Raw genomic sequence first — 11,522 nt, forward strand, 5'->3', positions numbered from 1 at the left:
AAATTCACGTCGAAGTAATGATTGCATCTGAACACACTATGGCATTGTGAAAGTACATGAGAAGTAATTCTCACTGTTGGACAGGTTTCAGTGACCTACGACATCCCTTGACTATAAAGAATTCATTTTTAATCTCGAGGGAAAGTATGTAGTGATCGCTCCCTAAACGTATGTTTACGGTCCTCTAGTTACTATTCTTACTACACACAACTAGCACCGATCTTTATCAAAGATGTGCCCGAGGTTTTTCTTCTCAATTTATGTATGTATGCTATCTGCGTAAGTGCGTGTATACTGTGACTAATAACTGTTACAAACTTAGGACTACCATATTGGTTATCGGCGACATGAAACGGTGCGGGTCTATTACTACAGTTATACATAATTCATTTGATTTTTTTTTTAAATAAAATAATTATTTCTATATCTCAGCTCTCACTGACACTGGTAAAAATGCACATCAGTGATTATTCCAATATTAAGAGGATATTTCTGAGGCACAAAGAGTGAATGAATCTGTCACCGTTACCTCTATTTCCGTGGTGTTATTACGTAAATCATGCCCTAGTCAAAGCAGAGGGATGCCGGCGCCCCAAGGCAGAACTCGAGTAGAGTCATACTAATTAGGTGTATACTATCAGCTAGTCCAGTTCTTAGGTTAGGTTGATGTACCAAAAGAAGACGATCTTATTATTTATAGACCGAATTCCTCGACAATGTGTCTATAAACACAGAATCTGATGCACTGTCGAGCGTTATAACTGAGAATCGAAAAATATCCCTGAACTTAGGATCCTATTGCTTAATATATATAATATGAGATATGTGAGATTATTTTGGTTTAAAATCAACAACTTGCCCCCCCCCCCCCCCATGAATCTTATTCTCGACGATTTCGTTCCATTTTTTTTACTTCGCCTTTACATTCATCATTTGATATACTGGTAAGGAAAAACTATTTATTACTAGACGAGTGTGTTCACACACTACATGATAATTTCAGACACGATATTAATACACCCAGAAGATTAGAAATCACCTACCGTGTTTATCCCTTTTATCATGTCATTTCTACATAGAAAAACAAGAACTAGAGATATTCCCTTTAGATTTATGAACTCTATACAACTGTACGGTATCGTGGTGCAAACTGTAAGCTTATCACACCCACCTATTTTGATTCTCGTGAAAATGTGTAGGGATTCAAGGGTCAGAGATCTTTTGGAATAATTCCCTCGGTTCGTTTATAGGTTTGGCAGAGTTGAAATTTGCCGAGATGAAATGCACGATTTCTAAGAATATGGCTGTGGGCGGTAAAATCTAAATCCACCTAGATTCTCTGTAGTCACAAAGTCTTATCCGGGCCGTACATTTTTTATCGTATCATACCAAAGTAAAGTAGTTTAACAACACGGCTTCCGTCTAATAGTTTCGAAAGAATCAAGATTATGTGGCTTGGAAAATAGTTCACAACAGCGAAATATACAATACAGTGAATCTTAAAAGTTATAAAGATAATTTGTTGTTATAAGTGTGGTTATAACAATGTATCGGTAATTTGTTTTGTAAATGAAGGAAACAGAAATGATGCTTTGCCGAAAACGAGACTCGCGCCATTTGTCGTCTGTTTGATGTGTTGACTTACAGTCTTTACCAACGTGTACAAATTAACCAATAGGGCAATGACCAAAACGGTGTTACAACCACACACACACACACACACACACACACACACACACACACACACACGCACACACACACACACACACGCACACACACACACACACACACACACACACACACACACACACACACACACAGTCGCCTGCAACAGTTGACAAGTCGAAGAATGTTGACTCTTATGTGTTTTATCGACAGCTTTGTACCTTCTATTTTTATCTCCTTCCTTTCTATAGATTTGCACTCAAAATCTAATTTCATCCTACAGTGCACATATAACCTCAACATTAAATGTTTCCAGGAGGCGTTAAACAGAGATGAAAGCCGGGCATACATATATATACATAGTATTATATACATATACATACACAGATATGACCGATCTGTGCAGAGGGCACCGTGTTGTAGCTAACCTTAGGGGAAATCAAGCTTATGTTTTGTTAATTGTATGTAAAGAATACTTTTTAAAGTTAATTAAATCAAATTCACTCCATCATATCTCCAGGCAACACACTTATCTTAGCAATGTGTAATTCAAGGTGAAAAACAACATACCTTGATCAATTCATCTCATCTGTCCGATTTCTAGTTCATAACGCCTGACCTAGGTTCACCCATATGGAATTGGATTTGAATACAGTCGCTCCTCGTTTATAGCATGACGGCGTATTTTTATAATAAAAACATTGCTTTTTAATAATATGTCATGGGAAACCTATTGATGTATGTTATTTTTGCCAATGTATGAATTTTTTTTGCTGTGTTTAAACCAAAAACCGGGAACCTCGGCTGACAGAGCATGTTCTATATTGTATTAGAACAGAAAATCTAGCCTCATAGAATGTCGGAGTTCTTGGTTGCACTTGAGATACTTGAAGTTGAATACTAATGGTAGTTACTATGTTTTTATAGGCCTAATACAATGTATATCCCAGGACTTTTGTGTATTGCAGACTGAATGCAAAAAGAGAGGGGGAAGGAAATGTAAAGATAAGAAAGATAAGGTAAATGAATTATTGCAAAAGCTTCTATTAACAAAATAAGTCTGTAGGTTGATCATTTCAACAAATTATATATAATTTTATTTATTTAAAGTTTCGTTTTTTTTTAAAATTAGAAATACCGTCGAATCGAGTCTATTTCAAAATCATTTGGAGTTTGTCGTGATCTTGCTTGCCATGTTGCCACAAATCAAGGTCAAACAGAGAATGAAGCCGTCAGGCTTATCATGTTTATAATCCCTCCGTTTCCATGGTGATTGTTAAGTCTTATTTTGCTGTTAGCACAGTTTCAGCTTGAATGACGTGTTCAGGTAGATTATTCTATTTTTGATACATTTCATCTACCCAGCAACCGTACGTGTCCTCATCTGCGATAACAATCCACACTTGTTTACAACTTTCAAACGAACTATCGACACAGAGAGGAATTACTTTTCATTCCTTTTTTTCCCCCTCACTAATGAAGTTATGATAACAACTTTCAGGCTACACGTCAAATAAGTGCTAATTCGTAATTTGTTGAAATGAGATCTCCTTCTTAGATTACGCTGGGAATAATTGCTCGGGACAGGACGTCTCTAATTGGTCGGTAATTAAATGATCAGGCCAATAGCTGTGACTGTCTGTCAGGTCGTTTAAATTAAATAGACACACGGTGAATTATGTTGACTGACATTGCTCTAATTAAAGCTGACGACATTCCCGTCATGTCCTGTATGTTTATATGACAAATCCTCACGTATCAAATACAGTTTATATTCTGTTGACTGTTCCTGTGATAGGTTTGCTTTGCTATAATTCACAATGTATACCTCAGTCAGATTTTTCTGGATAGCGAAAACGTCGATCGGTTAACGAGTCTTTAGGTACATTTTAGAATACACAAGACGAAATATACATTCAAAATGTGAACGAAATAAAATGGAAGAAAATGGGCGGGAAACTTTCCGTTATCTCCGAATTGATGTTTAAACATCCAAAACAAACATTGGGTATTAGCCCAAAAGATTTGGCTATATCGATAATATACTGACTAGCGAACGACGTCGCCAAGCTAAGCCAAATAGCCAAGATTCTGGGTCACTGGCATATCCAATGCTGACAAACGTGTCTATATTACAAACATTCACGTCTCGGCGCCTTTACTGTACAAAGCTAAAGTTGTAATGTATAATTGTCTTCTAGCTTTCAGCAGAGATAGTTAAGAAGACATTTCTTCTCCATTGTCTATGGTTTCAGCTAGTAGTAAAGCAAACGTCCTATCAATTGAAGTGTATTAAAATATTTTTCTTTTCCTTTTTTGTTTTTCTTGCGAATTATTTGAGTATTATAATATTTATTTCATTTCTCGGTTTTATCCCAAATTGGTTCAACCGTCCTTATTTTACTTTTGTCTTTGTGCGTACTAACAATCTTTACTTGACTCTATTACTGACACAAGGTTGATTTTGCTTCATTTTATGAGATAGGTTCCTGCTGGCGATTGTAATAATGTCGAATTGTTCCCAGTCATTTTAATATATAGATATAGTTGGTCCAGACTTTTATCCTGTCGCTTATATTTAATATTTTTATTTAGTTAAAATATGAATATAGTTATTTTTCATTTTGTACATGCCAGTTATGTTTACCGTAGTTATCGTTCGTCTATTGTTGCGTAATGGATCCGATAACTGACAGCGGTTTCTTGGTTCAAATAAGTCCATCACTAGCAATCGCCATACCTGACGGCGTCTAACACTGTAACAGTGAAACCCGAAACTATAGCTAGTAAAAAAATAGTATTAATATCATGTATTCGCTTTTAAATTATCCATGGCTTATAGCTATAAATAATTCCACGGTACTCAACGCTGAACTATCACCCCAATTACAATATTACCACCAATAAGTTTATTTTACGTTCTTATTTCAGGAGTTAACACAGACACGTCGCAGATTGATTTCACGAGATAGTCGCATGTATGCTAATAACTCGTGAACAATTCTAGAAAGGTATTTATTTCTAATTTTGGAACATATTGGCAATTATGAATACACGTCGTGAGCACAATCCGATACCTTTCTAACTGCAGGCAGAATGTCCCGTTGTACTTGAAACTCATTTACATTCATGTGACGTCACGACGTAAAGGTCTTAATCTCGTTAGAATGGGGATTAATCCAATTTACTCCAAATATTGTCATGAATATTAAAGGAGATCGCACTCTGTTACAATGGAAGCCGAAATCAGCTTAGAGATATTTATTGTAACACCATACGTGTATTCCCTCGGTAACTTCAGTATCTAAATTGTATAAGTGGCCACGAGATGAAAGGCCCGTCAACGGATACAACGAATCATCCTTTACCTACAGTGTGGGCAGAGGTTAGGACTTTGATGTCATAGCAAGGAAATGTAACTAATAACTAAACTTTCAAAAATGTCAAAGTCCACTTGTAACTTTCTTGTTTACTGCATGCTTGCCAAGACATTGACGTACATGTAACCTGTAAACATATTTGAAATAAGTGCTGACACGAAATGTTTAAAGAAACAGTATTAGATGTATCTACAAATGTTTAAGTACATGTAATCACGAACATTCGTCAACTGAAAGAGTTCCAATCAAAGAGTTCTTTGATATATGGAATAGTCAAAGTGTTCACCCATTCATTCATTCATTCATTCATTCATCCATCCATTCATTCATCCATTCATTCATTCATCCATCCATCCATCCATCCATCCATCCATCCACCCATCCATTCATGCATTCATTCATTCATTCATTCATCCATCCATCCATCCATCCATCCATTCATTCATTCATTCATTCATCCATCCATCCATCCATCCATCCATCCATTCATTCATTCATTCACCCGTTCATTCATTCATTCGGTGATTCGTTCGTTCTTTCACTCGTTAATGCACGTGCGCACATGCACACATACATACATACATACATACATACATACATACATACATACATACATACATACATACATACATACATACATACACACACATACATACATACATACATACATACATACATACATACATACATACATACATACATACATACATACATACATACATACATACATACATACATACTTAGTTATGACATGTACGGAAGCGCGCACACCACATGGTGTTTGCACGCCGCAAACACTCAAGTCGTCTGTGAAAGAATTGTGCATTCCTTGAAAGCCGTTATGATAAAGTCCTTCCTCCTTATATGACTCTAATGGATTTTGTTATCGTTAATATCCTACGCCGGAGTTTGGTCATGCATGTCGGTTAGTTATTAATCTAGTTGTCTTCGGTGCGTAACGACATCACAATTTCCTTTTGAAGGGTGACAGATGTTTTAACCTGAGTCTTAAGGTCACACATTCGAGTGAAAATCGTCTCGGTACGATTTGACTTGAGTAGAGATAATTACCCTGACCCGAATCCAACCACCTTCAGGTAGGAAATGATAAAAGCTGTCAGTCCTTTTGTACCGCAAATGTTAAAGATCGACACACTGTGAAATGAGAGACAGCTTGAGCTAAAAATAACAGCAGGAAAACCAGACGTACAGAGTCGGGACGGTTGATTTATTGCCATGGTTAGAAATACTATGCCAAGCATTCACAACCAACAGAATATTTTAGACGTCCAATATATGTAATTTGACAGGAAATGTTACATGAATGCTTAACGAGATCAATTCATATATTTCGTTAACTGAAAGTAATATACGATTTTTTTTTAACAAGACACAAGGAAATATCTAATAGGGGTGGTACAACGGTGTTTCATTTATTATTACAGTTAATGCAAATCTGGCCTACTAATATCAATTCATTTAATCATACTGATCATTTTGAAGTTCAAATATAACCCTCACAGCCCATTAACAATTGACTCTAGTAGAATACATAAGAACTTATGCCAACACTCCAAATACTAAGAACCTTTTATGATTTACTAAGACACTTATCGGCATTGTTTTGCAATATTTTCATTTGTACCACTTTGTATAGTATGTAGTTCTTCAGTTTAGCAAACACCAGTGTTTTGATGGATTACCGCTTCCTGGCTAATAGAGAAATTTACATTCTGTTTTCATATATGTGAACTAGAATTGTGTACCAGTGCAATATGTTAGCTAGGAAAGTCAATTTGGAAAACAGTACGCCTATGAGAAATAGCTATCTGTAAAAACCTCCAAAGTCATCGTTATAATTATTCTTGTCAACACACAGTAAAAACTATTCCAGTTACTACATGGAACTCTAGATAACGAATCAACACGTCCACTCGACATTGATGAGTTACAAATCAGTGATTACAATCTCTTCTTGATTTACACTTAATCAATGACTGCATGGGAATCTCTGTTCCGATCATTATAAGCCTAAAACAGATTAAAAGAAACACAGGTTCAAAGTTCTTAATGTTGTTTTCCTAAAGCCGTATAATATTACCAAAAAAATCTCATTTCCGTACACAAGTCTGGGAAACTCATTAAACAGCTTCCAAGTCTAAAATTAGTCACTACTTCTACGTACACAAGTTAAAACTTATTAGAAAATTATGCATAGAGAAACATGCATTACAACGTACCTCCATCAATCCTTACTGCTTATAACCTGTCGACCAAAGAAACACTAACAAGTCTCTCTGAAACTTTCAGTTACGCTGTTGTCAATTACTTATTCAAGTATTCCGGGAGAAATATTTCATACGAGATAAAATGCGTACTGACATGCATGTGGTAGTCATATGATGAAGTCCGCACAAAGCGACCAATTTGATCAACTGTAGGATTTCTCTTTTCATTAATTCGCGGTATGTGATTATCTATCCCGATTTCAGCAAGTGCTGGCGTTCTGTAGGATCACCCATGCGGCTATCTATTTTTTAATTGACTTCAGATTTATTTCGCCTACGATGGCAATACAAAATGTCTCGACGTTTGGAATGTTTGGAAGCATCGTTCAATTATTGGACAACTCGTAGACATTATAAACGGTTATAGATTGAACCGAGGGTCGGCTGTCATTCTTATCGGTGGCAAGTCACACGCAGAGATGTTACGTTCAAAAATAAACCCAATCGTATCCGTACTAGACCACCAGGAACGGTCATTTGTTGTGATTCCTTAACTTTAAAGTACGCGAATAAAACAACTCCACTGGAAAAAATGTTTCACCGTTATAGAAAAATGAAGTTGCAATATTCGATTGATTGATTGATTGATAGATTGATTGATTGATTGATTGATTGATTGATTGATTGATTGATTGATTGATTGATTGATTGATTGATTGATTGACGGGTGGATTTGGTTAGGATTGATAACGAGAAAGTGATAAATTTTCAAAAAGATCTTCTGACGCACGGTATAAGTTAAAGCATGGTGACGTTGGTGGCGCTAATTATCATTTGGGCAAATATGATTTGCAAGATGTCATACAGTTCTATCGGCCGTTTAACGTTAAAGATTATATTTTGAAGTATATGCCCTCGGGAAAATATCTGAGAAATCTTTAGAGTATACATCCCTAAGATAACTGAGAAATCCATACCCGATGTTTTGTCGCTGCAGATAATAATAGTACTGCGACTTTTGTTGAAAAACTCATAGTACACACCACTTTTGCAAGATTGGTGAGTAGCTGGCATGTCGAAATGAGAAATGGGATTTAGTGAGAAAAACAGAGCTAATAGTATATAGCAAAGTTGGTCCAGAAAATCCCATCTTATCCACGTGGCTCCACTGATATGATAGCACAAGTTCGAGAACGTGGTATTGAATCTTTGGTCTTTATATTGTAACGCTATGACTTGTGACCTTAAATTGTAAATGTTTATGAGAAACAGGATGTTTGTTTATATCTCGTTTTGTGTTTGTCGGTAACCCCACGGCCTTGCACATGTCTTCGAAGACGAAGTTGACTGATGCCATAGAAGCTTGTTTTGACGTATCATTGTCACAACTTACTATCTTATGATCTTGTCTCTAATGTCGTTCATTTTAAAGAGAAACAGGTTTTATTTTTATTTCCTGCACTATGTTTTAAAACTGTTTTTTTGTCAGTAACAATTAACCCAATGTCGAAATTTCCGTTCTTCTGAATTTTTTCGTGACATATTCATTTCAATTTTAGACTGCTGGAATATCAAAGTATCAAACGTGTCAATATTAAATGAGTTTGGTGAAGTATATTTTGGGTCGACAGAGGTCAATGTGCCAAAAACAGTATGTCATCAAAGTGGAGTCTCTCCACATCTCATCTTTGAAGTGTGTAGGAGATGACAACAAAGCGTTGTTTCCGTGGACGTATATGTCTCTGTCTGTCTGTCTGTCTGTCTGTCTGTCTGTCTGTCTGTCTGTCTGTCTGTCTGTCTGTCTGTCTGTCTGTCTGTCTGTCTGTCTGTCTGTCTGGATGTCTGTCTGTCTGTCTGTCTGTCTGTCTGTCTGTCTCTCTCTGTCTGTCTCTCTCTGTCTCTCTCTCTCTCTCTCTCTCTCTCTCTCTCTCTCTCTCTCTCTCTCTCTCTCTCTCTCTCTCTCTCTCTCTCTCTCTCTCTCTCTCTCTCTCTCTCTCTCAGCATTGAATCCCACATTACATGTCATCGACTTTTTAAAAGCTAATTCCTGAATCATGTTATATGTATAATTGTTGTCGGTGGGATCATGTCGTATGGCCTGTTTCCCAAAATTGCACGTTAACAGATCAGCTCGTAATTTGCTATAGAATCTCGAACACTTCGTATTGCTCTTTCCTGGAGGATTTGTCTAGATTGCGAAAAATAGATACTACTAATATGCAATGACGTGAGATGAGTGTTCACCTATAAAGCGAAAATCAATTTGGAAAATCCACGTTATTCAATACGTTCAGTACACCAGCGTGTGTTACTGTGAGTACAAAGTATCATTTGTATTCTACAACGGTAACTGCAAATTCTCTATTAAATGCCAATATATAGGATATTGACGTTCAATGATTTCTTAGTCGGTTATTGGCACACACACACACTTTGTACTACTCGTGAAAGTTTGAACTTTTAAACTACAGTGCTTACATTCTATATAATAAAAGTCAGTGCGTTCTAATTTTGAGAAAGTTTTGGAAGTTGGCAAACAGATTATTGACATTCTACAATGAAAATGAGTGAAATGACCGAATTTGTTGTTTTTTTCAGGCAAACTTGGTTCACGTGTGTGTGTGTGTGTGTGTGTGTGTGTGCGTGCGTGCGTGTGTGCGTGTGTGTGTGTGCGTGCGTGTGTGTGTGTATGTCTGTGCGTGTTTTTGTTTGTTTGTTTGTTTGTTTGTTTGTGTCTGTCTGTCTGTCTGTCTGTCTGTCTGTGTCTGTGCATGTGTCTGTCTCTCTGTCTGTCTGTCTATATATATATATATATGTGTGTGTGTGTGTGTGTGTGTGTGTGTGTGTGTGTGAGTACATGTATGTGTGTCTCTCTGTGTTAAAATGATCAGATGAACTGAGAAATTAAGGAAGAAAAGTGCGAAACCTTTTATCATTCTTACAGTTCTTAGCACGTGCAGGTATATAGCTATGATTTAGCGAGAGTACTAGTGTTGTCAAACGTTTAGTTTGTTGTTTGTTAATCCTACGACTGATTGTGACGGGATCTACAATTTGACTTCTGTATGAATGGTGATTTAAATTTACCAGAGAGATCCCAACTCAGTCCAATAAACAACCTGTCAATTAACGAAAACCTGTCATTTCAATGACCTATGTGTCATTTCATATTGAAATAAACAAGTCTCACTCCCTTGATTGAAATGTACTCAGAGATTTGGTGAAAGCAGATGTATTAGTAATCTATTTTAAACTCAGACTGACCTCTCTCCGACAATTTGAACTCTATTACACAAGAGAGAAGATCTAGAGTGACTCAGAGAGACAGATAGACAAAGAGGCAAACAAAGAGACAGACAGACAGACAGACAGACAGACAGACAGACAGACAGACAGACAGACAGACAGACAGACAGACAGACAGACAGACAGACAGACAATTGGGAAGGAGAGAGGGGAGGGAGGGATGGAGAGCGAGAGGGGAGATTGGTGTAGCTACTGTTGCCATCATTTAAATTTGCTAAAAAAAATTCTCAATTTAGCTTAATTTGCAAGTGTTATGTTTTTATCCCAATTTTGTTTATACAATTCTAAGATGTACTTATCGTTAGAATACTATTAAATTCGAATTCACATATAGCTTCGAAAAATGATACTTTTACAATCAAGAACCCAACTTAGACAGACTTATACGGTCGACATGGTCGTAAGACTTGCACTGAAATATTTGCACGTAATTGAGCATTCCTCGGATTACTCAAGTAATTCTTGTCAATATGCATCACAAATAGCGCGGTAAAACGAAATTACATATTATGTAGTACAGCCTAGAGACTTGCCAATGGTGGCTTCAACACATACACAGTCACACACAAAAAAACACGAAGTCAATGACCGGATAAGAAAAAAGTAAATCTTCTTGTTTTTCTGGTTGCAGTCGACGTTAAGGCGGAAATATAGCTAAAACTGTATTTCCTTATCATCATGTTTCAAAGAAGTAACGAGATAAAGATATCAAATGCTAGTAGTTCGTCTAAAGAATTACGGTCAAGGTTGACGTTCCTATTCCACTCCGTTGATTGCTACATGCTCTTTCTTCTGTTTGTAGCCTCAAGGTTTGTATCTTTCTGTTCATTTGAGTAAAATAAAAAAAAGGAGACAGAAAAGATGAACAGTCCATATTTTGATCCCTATTATCATCTTTTACTAAAAATGAGCTCAATCTTCATTTCATTGCGTTTTTAAAATT

This window comes from Glandiceps talaboti, chromosome 8 (assembly GCF_964340395.1).
Source record: "Glandiceps talaboti chromosome 8, keGlaTala1.1, whole genome shotgun sequence".
Lineage (NCBI taxonomy): Eukaryota > Metazoa > Hemichordata > Enteropneusta > Spengelidae > Glandiceps > Glandiceps talaboti.